Source organism: Peromyscus leucopus, chromosome 12 (genome assembly GCF_004664715.2).
Source record: "Peromyscus leucopus breed LL Stock chromosome 12, UCI_PerLeu_2.1, whole genome shotgun sequence".
NCBI classification, from domain to species: domain Eukaryota; kingdom Metazoa; phylum Chordata; class Mammalia; order Rodentia; family Cricetidae; genus Peromyscus; species Peromyscus leucopus.
This window is the reverse complement of record NC_051073.1, coordinates 75,361,641-75,377,665: the sequence shown is the minus strand read 5'-3', so window position 1 is coordinate 75,377,665 and position 16,025 is coordinate 75,361,641. Positions and strand designations below refer to the sequence as shown.

Genomic DNA, 16,025 nt, shown 5'->3' with positions numbered 1-16,025 from the left:
AATTATCAAAGTGAGAGGCGAAATTAATAAATTAGAAACTAAGAGAATAATACAAAAAATTAATGAAACAAAGAGTTGGTTCTTTGAGAAAATCAACAAGATAGACAAGCCCTTATCCAAACTAACCAAAAGACAGAGAGAGAGAATCCAAATCAACAAAATCAGAAATGAAAAGGGGGACATAACAACAGACATTGAGGAAATCCAGAGAATTATAAGGTCATATTTCAAAAACCTCTACTCCACAAAACTGGAAAACCTAAAAGAAATGGACATTTTCTGGATAGGTACCACATACCTAAGTTAAATCAAGACCAGATAAACTATTTAAATAGTCCAATAACCCCTAAGGAAATAGAAACAGTCATTAAAAGTCTCCCAACCAAAAAAAAAAAAAAACCCAGGACCAGATGGTTTCAGTGCAGAATTCTACCAGATCTTCAAAGAAGAGTTAATACCAATACTCTCTAAATTGTTCCACATAATAGAAACAGAAGGAACATTACCAAACTCCTTCTATGAGGCTACAATTACCCTGATTCCTAAACCAAACAAGGATGCAACAAAGAAAGAGAACTACAGACCGATCTCCCTCATGAACATTGATGCAAAAATACTCAATAAAATACTGGCAAACAGACTCCAAGAACACATCAGAACAATTATCCACCATGATCAAGTAGGCTTCATCCCAGGGATGCAAGGGTGGTTCAACATACGAAAGTCCATCAATGTAATACACCATATAAACAAACTCAAAGAAAAAAACCACATGATCATCTCACTAGATGCAGAAAAGGCATTTGACAAAATCCAACACCCCTTCATGATAAAAGTCTTGGAGCGATCAGGAATACGGGGAACATACCTAAACATAATAAAGGCAATATATAGCAAACCAACAGCCAACATCAAATTAAATGGAGAGAAACTCAAAGCAATTCCACTAAAATCAGGAACGAGACAAGGCTGTCCACTCTCCCCATACTTATTCAATATAGTACTTGAAGTTCTAGCCAGAGCAATAAGACAACATAAGGAGATTAAGGGGATACAAATTGGAAAGGAAGAAGTCAAGCTTTCCCTATTTGCAGACAACATGATAGTATACTTGAGTGACCCCAAAGATTCCACCCAGGAATTGATAAAGCTTATAAACACCTTCAGCAACATAGCAGGATACAAGATCAACTCAAAAAAATCAGTAGCCCTCCTATATACAATGGACAAAGAAGCTGAGAAGGCAATTAGAGATACATCACCCTTTACAATAGCCAAAAATGACATAAAATACCTTGGGGTAACACTAACCAAGCAAGTGAAGGACCTATATGACAAGAACTTTAAGTCCCTGAAAAAAGAAATTGAAGAAGATGTCAGAAAATGGAAAGATCTCCCATGCTCATGGATAGGCAGGGTTAACATAGTAAAAATGGCAATCTTACCAAAAGCAATTTACAGATTCAATGCAATCCCCATCAAAATACCAACACAATTCTTCACAGACCTGGAAAGAACAATACTCAACTTCATATGGAAAAACAAAAAAACTCAGGATAGCTAAAAGAAACCTGTACAATAAAACAACTTCTGGAGGCATCACAATCCCTGACTTCAAGCTCTACTATAGAGCTACAGTAATAAAAACAGCCTGGTATTGGCATAAAAACCGACATGTGGACCAATGGAATCGAATTGAAGACCCTGACATTAACCCACACACCTATGGACATATAATTTTTGACAAAGAAGCCAAAAGTGTACAATGGAAAAAAGAAAGCATCTTCAACAAATGGTGCTGGCATAACTGGATATCAGTGTGTAGAAGGCTGCAAATAGATCCATATCTGTCACCGTGCACAAAACTTAACTCCAAGTGGATCAAAGACCTCAGCATAAATCCAGCTACTCTGAACCTGCTAGAGGAGAAAATAGGAAATAGTCTTGAACGCATTGGCATAGGAGATCACTTCCTAAATATAACACCAGTAGCGCAGACACTGAGACAATCAATCAATCAATGGGACCTCTTGAAACTGAGAAGCTTTTGTAGAGCAAAGGATACAGTCAACAAGGCAAAGTGACAGCCTACACAATGGGAAAAGATCTTCACCAACCCCACATCTGACAGAGGACTGATATCCAGAATATATAAGGAACTCAAGAAATTAGACATCAAAAGGACCAACAGTCCAATTGAGAAATGGGCTTTAGAACTAAACAGAGAATTCTCAACAGAGGAAACCCAAATGGCTGAAAGACATTTAAGGAATTGCTCAACATACCTAATCATCAGGGAAATGCAAATCAAGACAACTCTGAGATACCATCTAACGCCTGTCAGAGTGGCTAAGATCAAAAACACTGAAGACACTTTATGCTGGAGAGGATGTGGAACTAGGGGAACTCTCCTCCACTGCTGGTGGGAATGCAAGCTTGTACAACCACTTTGGAAATCAATATGGCACTTTCTTAGAAAATTGGGAATCAATCTCCCCCAAGATCCAGCTATACCACTCCTGGGCATATACCCAAGAAATGCTCAATCATACCACAAGAGCACTTGCTCAGCTATGTTCATATCAGCATTGTTTGTAATAGCCAAAACCTGGAAACAACCTAGATGCCCTTCAACTGAAGAATGGATAAATAAATTGTGGCACATATACACAATGGAATACTACTCAGCAGAGAAAAACAATGACATCATGAGGTTTGCAGGCAAATGGATGGATCTAGAAAAAAATCATCCCGAGTGAGGTAACCCAGACTCAGAAAGACAAATATGGTATGTACTCACTCATAGGAAGATGCTACATGTGGAACAAGGATGACTCACATCACCAGTGAGGCTACCTTGAAAACGGGACCCCAAAAAAAGACACGGAGAAATGGACGAGATCTACATGAACAGCCTGGTCATGAGTGGGAACAATGAAGGGCGACGGTCGAGGGAAAGAGAGTGGGAGATCCTAGCTGGATCAAGAAAAGAGAGGGAGAACAAGGAATAGGAGACCATGGTAAATGAAGACCACATGAGAAGGGGAGGAAGCAGAGAGCTAGGGAGGCCCACGGAGATCCACAAAGATACCCCCGCAAAAGACTGCTGGCAATGGTGGAGAGATGGCAGGAACTGACCTACTCTGGTGATGGGATGGCCAGACACCCTGATAGTTGTGCCATAAACCCCATCCAAGGACTGAGGAATCTGAATGCAGACATCCACAGCTTGGCCCCTGGTGGAGCACTGGGAGTCTAATTAGTGAGAAAGAAGAGGGTTTATATGAGTGAGAATTGTTGAAGCCAAGGTTGGATAAAGCACCGGGACAAATAACCAAATGAATGGAAGCACAGGATCTATGAACCAAAGGCTGAGGGCCCCCAACTGGATCAGGCCCCCTGAATGTGTGAGACAGTCATTTGGCTTGATCTGTTTGGGAGGCAGCTGTGCATTGGTGCCAGGTCCTGGGCTCGTTGCATGAGTTGGCTGTTTGAATCCTGGGACTTATGCAGGGACACTTGGCTCGGTCTAGGAGGGGGGAATGGACCTGCCTGGACTGAGTCTACCAGGTCGATCCTGGTCCTCGGGGGAGACCTTGATCTGGAGGAGGTGGGAATGGGGGGTGGGCTGGGGGAGGGGTGGGCGAGAGGGGGAGAACAGGGGAATCTGTGGCTATTATGTTGAACTGAATGGTGTTGTAAAATAATAATAAAAAAAAGGAATTGAAAAAAAATAAATAAAAAAAGGAAAAAAAAACAATATAACTCTTTTTTGTTTGTTGTTGTTGTTTATGAAAAAGGCTTGCTATGTATATTGGCTGGCCTTGAACTCATAGAGACCCACCAGTCTCTGCCTCCCAAGTGCCAGGATTAAAGATGTGGGTTATGATGTCCATCTTGAAATAATATAACTCTATAAATAATTCTCCTCAGGCCAGTGAGATGGCTCAGCTAGGAAAGGTGTTTGCCAGAAAGCCTGATGGCCCGAGTCTGATTACTGGAACCCACATGGTAGAAGAAGAGAACCAACTGCCACAAGCTGTCCTCTTACTGTCCCACAAGAACAGCATGACATGAATGAGAATGCATATACACACACACACATACACACACACATACACACATACACACACATACATACATACACATACACACACACATACACACACACATACACACACACATACACACATACACACACATACATACACACATACATACACACACATACACACACACACATGCACACACACACATGCACACACATGCACACACACACACACATGCACACACACATACACACACACATACACACCACCACCACCACCAACAATAACATCACATAAAAAAGTACATTTAAAAAATTAAAAATTATATAGAGGTGTCTGTAGGGAAAAGGGGCTGGCTAGAGAAACCCACCCTGACCCTGGAGCCCAGAATTAGGGAAGGGTGGCTCAGATAAGGCCTGTGAAAGAAATACAGTTTAGCTCAGATCAGAGCCATCTCTGCCCCTGTCCAACTGACTTGTGAAATCAACCAATCACAGAGCAGGACAGCAGAATCCTGGCCCTGGGGCCCAGACCAGGGAAAGAAACACAGCCTGTGTCTGGGACCTGAGCCAGAGAAGTGAACACTTTCTCCCCAAACCCAGAACCCAGGAAATATGCCCTGACTTTGAAACTAGTACCTAGAATCAGAGTCAGTGAAAGAAATGTGCCCTGGCCTTAGAGGCAGTGTCAAAAAGCCAAGAAAGGCCAGTGAAAGAAACACAGTTTGGCCCTGAAATCAGGGCCATCTCTGCCCCTTGCTCACAAAACTGGCCAATCCCTGGGCAGAAATAAACTAACCAATCACAGTTGACTCTGCCCCCTAGACATCTTAAATAAACCGACCTGCCCAGTGAGTTGTGAGCTGTTCTCTCCACCCTAGTAGAGGCACCTACTCTCCTGGACTACTCCTTCCCAAGTAAACCTCTTTCTCAAAAGAGTATTGGGTGAAGACCTTCATTGACAGTTGAACAGAAGAACCTTGCTGGGACGTCCCATAGTGGACTGAGTGAGAAAGAGCTGGTAACATTGAGCCAGAGATTGTGGCTCTCCAGGAGAGGAGCAGGATTGCTGTGTCCTGCAGGGAAACCATCCCCCATCACACTAGGTATAGCCTGATCTTCCCGAAGAGTCAGGATACCCTTCCTTGCTGAAGCAGTTCCAGGCCTGACTCTCCCGAGAAGTCAGAAAACCTTTCCAAGGTTGGGCTGTTTCTTTGCAGTCGCAGCCATCAGAGCTGTGCTAAACAGCTCCAGCTGTCTGAGACATGTTCAGGGCAGATTTCTTGTTCTAAGTAGCTCGAGGTGTCCGGGATACCTCGCCCTCTAGGGCTGAACTGTCCTGGGACACCAAACCCAGAGTTTTTGCAGTTTACTTACAGTGTCAGTCTTGGTGTGGTGAAAAGGAGACAAAGTGGGCGGGAGAGGCAAGAATATTCAAAATTTTCATTTTGTTTTTGAAAACAGTTTTGGTGTACATCTGTGGTTGTCCTCAGGGATTATGAGTGCTTACTACTCTTGCATACCAGCTATCAGCACCACATGGTGACTAAAAACCACCTGTAGCTTAAATTTCAGGGCATCTGATGCTCTCTTCTGACCTCAAAGAGCATCAGGCATGCATTCATGTGGTGCACATAGACTCAGGCACATACACATCAATGAACAAAACAATAGAACATCTTATTTTTTTCTATTTTGTTTTTTTGTTTGTTTTCTGAGACAAGGTTTCTCTGTGTAGCCCTGGCTGTCCTGGAACTCACTCTGTAGACCAGGCTGGCCTTGAACTCACAGAGACTCACCTGCCTCTGCTTCCAGAGTCCTGAGATTAAAGGTGTGCACCACCACTGCCCAGCTTAACATCTTAAATTTTTTAAAGTGCTGGGGAATGAAGCTGTATCTCAATAGTAAAGTGCTTGCTTAGCATGCACGGGGCCCTGAGCTCAATCTCTGGTACTAACACACACACACACACACACACACACACACACTACACACACACAAACAAACACACATACAAACACACACACATACAAACACACACACAGACACACACATACAAACACACACACATACAAACACACACACACACAAACACACACAGACACACACATACAAACACACACACACATACAAACACACAGACACACACATACAAACACACACACACATACAAACACACACATAGACACACACATACAAACACACACAGACACACACATACAAACACACACAGACACACACATACAAACACACAGACACACAGAGGCTGAGTACATGCATCTCAGTGGTATAACATTTGTCTAGCATGCTTGAGGTTCTGGGTGCAATCAGGCCTCAGTCATTGCCACCTTTCTAATTCAAAAAGGCTCAGATATAAGATGTGGTGGTCAACTCCTGCAATCCCGGCACTCAAGAGGTGGAGGCAGGCAGATCTCTGTGAGTTGGAGGCCAGTCTGGTCTACCTAGTGAGTTCCAGGACAGCCAGGGCTATGTAGAGAGTCCATGTTTCAAAACCAACAGACAAAAAAACAAAATAATAACATAGGAACAAACAAAAGTCCTCAGATATATGCCCAAGACAGGACACAGGCTGAAAAAAGACTTAAGGCTTTGAGCTTCCATCACTGTGCTGGTTAATCTAAAAATTCAGTGCAGGGGTTGCAGAGATGTCTTAGTGGTTAAAAGCACTGGCTGCTCTTCCAGAGGGCCACAGTTCAATTCCCCACCCCCCACGTCCACCCACAACTATCTCTAACTCCAGTTTAGGGGTTTCAACACCCTCACACAGACATGTAGGCAAAACACCACTGCACATAAAATAAAAATAAATCATTAAAATAACTTTAAAAATTCAGTGCAAATAGCAAGTGAGGCTGAGACAGAATTGTAAATGGCCTGGCTAAAATGCTGGGGGGGGGGAAGTCCTCACAAGTGACCCTGAGATGGAACAATTATATAGATTTGTAAATGGCCTGCCTAAAACACTGGGGGGGGGTCCTCACAAGTGACCCTGAGATGGAGCAATTAGACAGAGTTGTAAATGGCCTGGCTAAAATACTGGGGGGGTCCTCACAACTGACCCTGAGATGGAGCAATTAGAGAGAGGATACTCATGGACTTTGGGGGTAGAATTTTGCGAGTTGAATCTCCACTTAGCTACTTCCCAGCTGTGTGGCATGGAAAGTTCATCTCTGAGCATCCTTACTGGATGACGGTAAAGGTGAATCAAGAAGCCAGTGGTGCCAGGGTGGCTCCACAGATGGCTTAGTGGTTAAGATCACTGGCTGCTTGTATCTGGAAGCTTTCCTGTGTCTTGCCCATCTCACAGCGGCTTGGACAAGTAAGCACACAGAGTCTTATATTACTTACAGACTGTATGGCCTGATGGCTCAGGGTTCTCACTAGCTATCTCCAATAACTTAACCCATTTCTACTAATCTACAAGTTGCCATGTGGCCGTGGCTTACTAGTACTTTCACATTTTGCTTTTCCTGGCTGTGGCTGGCATCTCTTCTCTGCCTCTCCTTTCTCCTTTCCCAATCTCTCTTAGATCTTCCTGCCTGGCTGCATCCTGCCCTGCCATAGGCCAATGCAGCTTTATTTACCAACCAATCAGAACAACACATATTCACAGCACTTGTCTGAGCGGCTGCAGGAGATGAGTCTCTATGCTGCTACTGGCATGAGACTATGAGACTAGGAAACCTAGAGTAGCTCCATTTCTGTGCATTCAGAATCTTTAAGCTTTCTTAGGTCTATGTGGATCAATGCCTCACGTTGGCTGCAAAATTAGTTATAAGTTTTCCTGTGTCCTGCCTAGTCCTGCAACCACTCAGACCCAAGTAAACACACTGAGGATTATATTAATTAGGAACTGGATGGCCTATGGCTCAAACTTCTTGCTAGCTCTTATAACTTAAATTAACCCATATCTATTCATCTATATTTTGCCACATGTTCTGTGACTTTACTGGTCTGCTGGCATTTTGCTCCTTGGGAGGCAATCTGGCACCTCTCTCTCCTCTTCTTTCTTCTTCCTGTCTATCAGCTTGCATTTCCTGCCTGCCTCTAAGCTGCCTTGTCATAGGCCAATACAGCTTTATTAAGTAATCAGGGCAACACATATTCACAGTGTATAGAAAGACATCCCACAGCAGCTGCTCTTCCAGAGGATCAGGGTTCAATTCCCAACACCCACATATCTGCCCACAACTATCTCTAAATCCAGTTCCAGGGGATTCAACACCCTCACACAGATATGTAGGCAAAACACCACTGCACATAAAATAAAAATAAATAAAATCATAAAAATGCCTTTAAAAATTCAGTGCAAATAGCAAGTGAGGATGAGACAGAATTGTAAATGGCCTGGCTAAAATACTGGGGCGGGGGAGAGTCCTTACAAGTGACCCTGAGATGGAGCAATTAGAGAGAGGATACTCATGGACTTTGGGGGTAGAATTTTGCAAGTTGAATCTCCACTTAGCTACTTCCCAGCTGTGTGGAAAAGTTCATCTCTGAGCATCCTTACTGGATGAAGGTAAAGGTGAATCAAGAAGCCAGTGGTGCCAGGCGGTGCTGGCACAGGCCTTTACAGTACTAGGGACGTAGAGGCAGGCATATCTCTTGAGTTTGAGGCCAGCCTGGTCTACAGAGCTAGTTCTAGGACAGTCAGGACTACACAGAGAAACCCTGTCTCAAAAAAACAAAAACAGGAAGCCAGTGGTGATAGCACCATGCACCTGTAATTCTGACTCTTGAGTGGTAGGAACAAGCGAATGAGAAGTTCGAGGCCATCAAAGGGCTGAGGCTGTAACTCAGTAATAGAATACTTCACTGGTATGCAGGTACAGTTCCCAAGTAACTGGCTTTGAAAGATAGGTGCCTCAGATGACATGAAGCCCAAGCACAGTGACTTCTCATTTGTAAAATGACATAAAAGTTTCAGTTGATGTAGGAAAATGTGGGCAAGCTGGGGTCCTTGGAAGACTAGGCACAGAGATGTTACAGCCACTCTGGGTAACCTCACCTAATTAGGGGATCTGGACTCTACCACAAATTTAAGCATATCTTGTAGTTAAGTTCCCAGTAACCTAATTCAAATACGCTCCCAGGAACCCTATTAGAGCTAGGTGAAGTCTGAGCATAACCCATTTCTACCTACACCTTTGGCTTCTTTCTCTCGGCCCAGGAGCAGCGACCATCCAGGGCCCCCAGTGGGGATCTAGGTTTGAAAGGGATTGCACAGTGTCTGGGAGAGAGTGGAATGGGTCACAAAAGCCATGGAGCAGATGAATTGTGAGCTCAGAAATATGCCCAAGGTTTCCCGGGAAGTTCAGAGACCAGTTTGAAAGGGGTCTCAGGAGTCGTGCCCTGCCTAGGGAGAGGCGGCAGGTTGTAAGAGAGCCCACCACCCCCAAGGCGGAAGGGGCACGCAGAGGGTCCCTAGGGCCGCCGGAAGGGGCGCTGGGCCTTTGGCTAACTGGACTACCAGGCTAGCTCTGGCTTCTTGCCTGGCCTCGGCCACAATGACCAATGATTCACCCACGCTCTTGGGTGGTGGCCGCGCGTCATCCAAGAAGCCAGGCAGCCCCGGCCCAGTGACAGCAGTGCTGGAGGAGCAGAGGCGAGAGCTAGAGAAACTACAGGCAGAGCTGGAGGCCTGGCAAGTGCACAGCTGGGCAGAAGGTAGGGTTTAGTGAACCAGGTGCACCAGCTGTGGGAGTTGGCCTAGTAGGGGCGGCAGAAGCTGGCTGACCATCTGCGTTCAAAGAGGGAGGCATGACGCCTCCGGGAGCTGCAACAGCTGCAGAAGGAGGTGCAGTGCAAGCATGAGGCTGAAATTTGGAAGCTGCTACCCTGGAAAAAGGCAGAGATTTGAAGCAACAGCTACACCAGTAGGGCGACATCCTAGTGCGCCAGACTTGGGAGCTTCAGAGTCAGCTGGCCCAGGAGCTAGTAAACCGTGGTTTCTGTGGCCGCTTGGGGGCATCCTAAGTCTTCGAGGTTAAATGCCACTGTAGCCTGCCAGAAGTGCTGACACTGCAGCACTGGGAGACCGACGGTGAGCAAGCCGTGCACATCTGCCACCTGCAGGAGGCACTGAAAGTGGAGCAAAAACTCTTAAATTTATCCTAGAGCACTTCCACTGGCAGCCCACTTTGCCTGAACCCGCGGATCCCAAGCCCCCCCCCCATTCCTTGAAAGAGCCACCCCCAAAAGTATGCTTGTCGACTTGGATCCCTCGAAAACCTGAGCACTGGCATCCTGGTTAGCTCTCCAAACGACCTGTTGCCCATGCGAGCCAGCTCATACGAATCCTTGGCGAAAGCACATTCCTGCTCACTTGACAGCACACCAAGTAGTCCCCGGGCTTCCGAGTCCGAGATAGGAGCCTCTTTGACCAGCGCCCCCATCTCAGACACCTCCAGTCCCCATCTGCCGCCCCAGCTACCATCAATACATAGAAAACCTAGTGATTTACAAGAAGGCGGCTTTGAGAACAAGCCCGGTCAGGACTACCACGAACTGGTGAGGCAGAACTCGGAGTTGGCTGAGACATTGCAGGTGCTGGTTCGCCACCGCTATGGCCTGTGCAAAGAGAACTTGTAGCTCGGTGCACAGGCTTCTCTGTTGAGAAAGTGAAGTGGCTCAAGGTGAAGCACGCAGAGCTGACCGACCTCACTCAGCGCCTTGAAGACAGGGCCCGCAAGCTGCAGGAGACCAACCTTCGGGCGGTGAGCGCTCCTGTACCTGGTGAGAGCCTCGAGGACCTGGGTCAAGTGTTTGCCCCACATCGCGCTCAGGACCTGTCAGAACAGGCTGGCGTGCTGCAAGCCAAGGACCTGCAGATCGAAGCACTGAGGCGGGAGTGCCACCCGCTGCAGAAGCACATGTCTGCGGACCTTGGCAGCTCCTCGCTTCCTGGAGAGGGCGCCACCTGCGCGCAATGGTGCAACATCAATGACTTGGACCAGCTGCAGCGTGAGTCTCAGTGGGAAGTGCTGCATCTGCAAATACAGTTGACTCTACATCAGAGTAAAGCCGGCGGCGCCCGGGCGGACGCAGGCAGCCTCAGCTCACCCTCCGAGACAGCACGACACCAGGTGCAGGCTCTGGAGCAGCAGCTGGGTGCACAGCGGCGGGAATGCGAGAAGCTGAGCGCCCAGGCAGCCGCCGCAGAGCAGCGCTACGAGGAGACAGAGGCACAACTGCAGGCTGCGCTGCACAAGGGCGCCAGGCTGTCAGAGGAGAACATGAGGCTGCAGGCTCTGGCCACCTGGGTGAAGAAGATGGCAAAGGAGAACAGCAGTGTTCCCCGGCAGCAAAGCCACGCGAGGCTGATGCAGAAACTCGAAGTCAATGGCCTGCTGGCTGAGCAGCTGCTGCAACAAGCGGGATATGCGCAAGACAGGTGGTGGCAGCTGCAGAACTACCAAAATAAAGTCCCGAGTGACCTCCAGGATTCAGGGAAAGAGATACAGGGGTTGCAGTGTCAGCCTGGCCACCCCTCCCCCCGGAGACACTGGAGACCACCCAAGCTTCGGAGTCCCAAGCCAGGAGTAGCAGGAGGTCCAAGTTCAAGCCAAAGTCTGAAGAACATGAATTGTCACTGCCTACCAGGGACATACAACCCCCCGTTTGTCTCTCCCAGCAGGAGAACTCAGTTACCCTTGGGGAACCAGCTGGTGTCCTCCAAGTGTCAGACAACATTCCTACCAGTCAGCCTCTAGACTCAGGCAAACCATCAACCAACAAATAGGCAAGTGAACTCAAAATACTGTTAAAGGAGGAAAGAAATAAAGGAAAGAAAAAAAGAAAGACAAATGGCCAATTATTATTTTATTCTGTGTCCAATATCCCTAGCTATCAGGCAAATGCAAATTAAAACTACTTGGAGGTGATATCTGGCCCTGGTGAGAATGGTCATCATCAAGAGCACTGACAAGCAATGTTGGAGAGGATGTGGAGAGAGGAATCTTATTCACTGCTGGTGGGGATGAAAATTAATACAGACATTGTGGAAATCAGTTGGGGGATTTCTCAGAAAAAAAATAAAAATAAATATGGTGGTATTTTATTTGTACTGAAATGTGATTTTATTTGTATGTTAATAAATAAAGTTGCTTGGGGGTCAGAGCTAATAGCAAGCCATAGCAGAGCTGGGTGTTCGTGGCACACACCTTTAATCCTAGCACTTGGTAGAAGAGCTAGGTAGATCTCTGTGTGGTTAAGGATACAGCCAGCATTGGAGACACATGCCTTTATTCTCAATACCATAGAAGACCTGGAGGGCTGTACCTACAGGCAGTGACGATGCAGTCATGTGTTTGGGTTTACAACCAATGAGAAGGCAGAACAGAAAGACTATATAAAAACAAACACACAGCAAGTAGGTTTCTTTCAGAGAGGTAGGACCACTGCAGAAGGTTTTTGCTCTGAGCTCTGACCTCTTGGCTTTCTTCTTTACATTGGTTCTGTGTTTCTTATTTAATAAGACAGTTGGTAACATCTACAAATAGACTTACCATATGACCATCTATTTTACTCCAGGACATATACATAGAGAACTCCATGACCTACCATAGAGATATATGCACCTGTTTATCAGTCCTTTTTTCATTATGAAAAAGTATTAGGACCAATCTTGTTGTCCATCAACAGATAAATGGATGATTGTGGGAGCCCATAACTGACTCAGTTTCCCAGTTTGAATCTTTATTTTGAGTCAGTGGAGTTCAAGCTTATTTGCTCCAAGGCTATGAGAAAGTCCTGATTAGCCCACAGGAAGGAACACACTATCTAGCTAGATGCAGGATGCTGATGCCAGCCAGAGGTATATAGAGATAGAAAATGAAACTGCCTGCTCTTTGACACAAGAACAGAATAGATAGTGGTTGAATGCCTGTGCTGTGCATTGTTCTACCTGTTCTTCAAAACTATATATTAGCTGGCTATGAAATAAAGTCGGGGCTGTCCAGCATTGACTGGCAGACCTCTTGACTCTTTTTGGTCTTCTTCATTGTCTCTTCAATCTGCACGCCTCTACCCAGCTACCCAGCTGACTGTCGGCAGGCCCAACAAGTGGTGCCCAGCGAGGAGGTGTGTATGGAGGAGTCTGTGACAGACATCACAGAAGAAAAAGGAGTGCACTCGAAAAAAATGGAAGCTGTGGTGAGTTAACTCGAGAGTAAAAGTGATAAGTGTAAATAAAAAAGTAAACCTGGGATAAAAAATTTTGTGAATAAGAGTAAAAAATAAATATGGGTCAAGAAAATAGGAAACAGAGTTTCGTATATTTACTTAAAGATACTTTAAAGGCTAGAGGCACTAGAGTAAAATGTAAGCAATTATGTAAATTTTTAAAATTTGTAAAAAAAATTTTGTCCTTGGTTTCCTAAACAAGGCACTTTGGATCCAGATATTTGGAGATGTATTAGAGTTAAAATACAACAGTATTATGATAAACATGGTCCAAAAATTTCCAATATATATTTTTAGTCTCTGGACACTCATTCAGGACAGTCTAGATCTCCATCCTGACAGAGAGAAGATGTTACCTAAATAAAAAAAAATCTGCTCCACTAGAAAAATCATTTAATAGATGCCTATAAGAAGTCATCTGATGAGGATAATCAATCAGATTCTGATGATAAAACAAAATTAAAAGTAAAGGTTGCAAAATTTTCCTCTCTGGTTCTGACTACAAATGTTAAACAACAGCCAAATAAAAAATTTGAGGAAGAAAAATTGATAAAATTGTAAGCTCCTTTGAATAAAAAGTTAAAAATGCTTCAAGTTTCTACCTTAAAAAGAAGCACTCCTTTTCCTACAATGATAGTGGGTTTAGACCCTCCCAAAGACTCAACTATTAAGGTTAAAAAAACCCTATGATTACAATGGTTCAGAAGCCTCCAGGCTCTTGGCAAGCTTTAACTATTAGTCTGTTACAAGTTAGCTTAAGGCAAACAGCTAACAAAGGAGAGGATATTAATAAATTTAAGAAGTTTCCAGTTATGAAACAACAGGATGTTCAAAAAATGTAGTCAGAGTATCTATACCTATTCCTTTTAAACAACTCAAGGAGTTAAAGTCTGCTTGTTCTCAATATAGCCCAATAGCACCCTTCACTCAAGCCATCTTAAAAGCTATGGTGATTAAAGCCTTGCCTCCAAAAGATTGAAAACAATTAGCTAAAGCTTGTTTATCTGGAGATTACTTATTATAAAAAATTTCTTAAACAATGTAAAAGTACAGCTAATGTTAACAGAGCTCAACAGATTCCTATTACTTTTGAGATGTTAACTGATAAAGATGATTATAGAGATATGGATAATCAGTTAAATTTTAATATGGCAATGTATGCTCGTTAGCTCTACAACAACAACAAAAATGCTTAAAATAAATTGCCTGGCACTAAAAAACAGAGGGTTTTTTCAAAAATAAGACAGGGACCTAATGAATTGTTCAAGATTTTGTTTCCAGACTAATGACAGCAACAGAAAGGATATTGGGGGATAATGAAGCTGGACTTTTGCTTGTAAAACAGTTGGCTTATGAGAATGCTAATACAGCTTGTCAAGCTGCCATTAGACCATTCAGAAAGAAAGGAGATATTTCTGATTATATTCGGTTATGCTCTGATATTGGCCCTTCTTATACTCAAGGGCTGACTATGGCTACTACAATGTAGGGAAAGACAATTAAAGATGTACTTTTTCAGCAAAGACGAAAGGTTCCAGATAAAAGGAGGATTGTTGGACCACCTGGAAGTTGTTTTGGGTGTGATCAGATGGGACATCAAATTAGACAATGCCCCAATAAGAAAAAGCTGAAGGAACCTGGATTATACCCTAGATGTAAAAAAGGGAGACATTGGGTAAATGAATGTAAGTCAATAAAAGATGTACAAGGACACCCTCTGTCAGGAAACAAGCAAAGGGGCCAGCTTCAGGTCCTGAAACAATGCTATGGGGCACTCCAACCATTCGTTCCTCAGCAAAGAAATCCATTCAAGACCTCTACAGAGCAACCCCAGGCAGTGGAGGATTGGACCTCAGTTCCTCCTCCTACACAGTATTGACTCCTGAAATGGGAGTTCAGGCCCTGCCTACAGGTGTTTATGGACCTCCACCAGAAGGCACAATTGGTCTTTTGCTTGTGAGAAGTAGCACAACTATACAGAAAATCTTTGTTGCTCCAGGTGTCATAGATGCTGATTATAAAAGAGAGATTAAGATTATGACTCATTCACTCAATGGAATTTCTGTTATAAAGACAGGACAGAGGCTTGCTCAATTGATTTTACTTCCACAAGTACAAGCAAAAAATTCAAGCTATACAAAACAAAAGAAAAAAAAAACAGGATTTGATTCTTCTGATGCTTATTGGTTACAAGCTACAGGCCCAATCTCCAGAACTAATTTTATTTATAAATAGAAAAAGGTTTTCTGGTCTTCTAGACACAAGTGCAGATATGTCTGTAATTACTGCTAATCAATGGCCATCTGCCTGTCCTAAACAATAGACCATGACACAATTACAAAGAATTGGTCAGTCTCAGAGTCCTAAACAAAGTAATGAATTAATATGAAAAGATGAGGAGGGACATGAAGGAAACTTCTGACCTTACATTGTTCCTCGATCGCCTGTAAATTTATGAAAAAGAGATGTTATGAGTTGGATGGGAGTTTATTTGCATAGTCCTAATAAAGTAGTCGCTGATCAAATGTTTCAACAAGGGTTGTCGTCAGATCAAGGCTTAGAAAAAAAGGAATGATGGACATGTATCTCCTTTGCTTCTACAGCGAAGGCCTGCCTGATAGAGCTGGATTAGGGTATTTTTAGAAGGGGTCATTGGACAGTCTGTACTTGATGCAGACCCTGTGATTTAAAAATCTGATGAGCCTGTATGGGTGGATCAATGGCCATATAGAGCCTTCTAATTCTCATTGGAATTCTCCTATTTTTATTATAA

General features: G+C 44.2%; 1 pseudogene; it reads left to right on the top strand.

The window, feature by feature from the left end:
- Positions 1-9,414: 9,414 nt before the first annotated feature.
- On the top strand, positions 9,415-11,810 carry LOC114688113 (annotated as a pseudogene).
- Positions 11,811-16,025: the final 4,215 nt, after the last annotated feature.